Below are 661 nucleotides of genomic sequence, written 5' to 3' on the forward strand. Positions count from 1 at the left end.
GTCATATATTTGGTCAAATAGCTAGTGTTATTATCATCAATTATATTATTATGACCAGGTTGCAGATACATTTGATAAAGGTAATGTTGGCTTTTTGAAGGCGAATTCCATAGAATTGATATTAGATGTTGATTTAAATGGTTTTGGATTGACGTCAGATGTTAATTAAGATGACTCTAGCCATTAATCAGGGCTTTACGTAGGCTTAATATCAGGCTCTAATTTAGGTGAATGTATGTATGATGTTTGATCGTAATTGAGGTGAATAAATGCCTGCTTTTCAGGTCTTAATTTAGGTGAAAGTAGGCTCGATACCAAAGACAGCTGTAATTTGATATAGTTTTATATCATTTACTACTGCGATAAGAATTGGACCAATGTTGAAATTGAAGGAAGGACGAGGCCGTTGGTTTGGTATGAAGGTGAACATTGGTTTCCCCCTTTGGATATCGGGCCACCAAGCCACCCAGCTCCTCCAGCCGACCACGTCACCGCCCACAAGGGGAGCGGCCGCGTGATTCCCCGGTGAGATCACACGGGGGATGATCTACGTTCCTTTTGGCTTCCTCGTTACCCTGGTTGTTGGGTGCGCATTCCCGCTGACCTTGGTTGACCTGGCGGCAGCGGTTTCGGCGTTGGGTACGGGTGGGTGCTGTCGAGA

This window comes from Penaeus monodon, chromosome 19 (assembly GCF_015228065.2).
Source record: "Penaeus monodon isolate SGIC_2016 chromosome 19, NSTDA_Pmon_1, whole genome shotgun sequence".
Classification (NCBI taxonomy): domain Eukaryota; kingdom Metazoa; phylum Arthropoda; class Malacostraca; order Decapoda; family Penaeidae; genus Penaeus; species Penaeus monodon.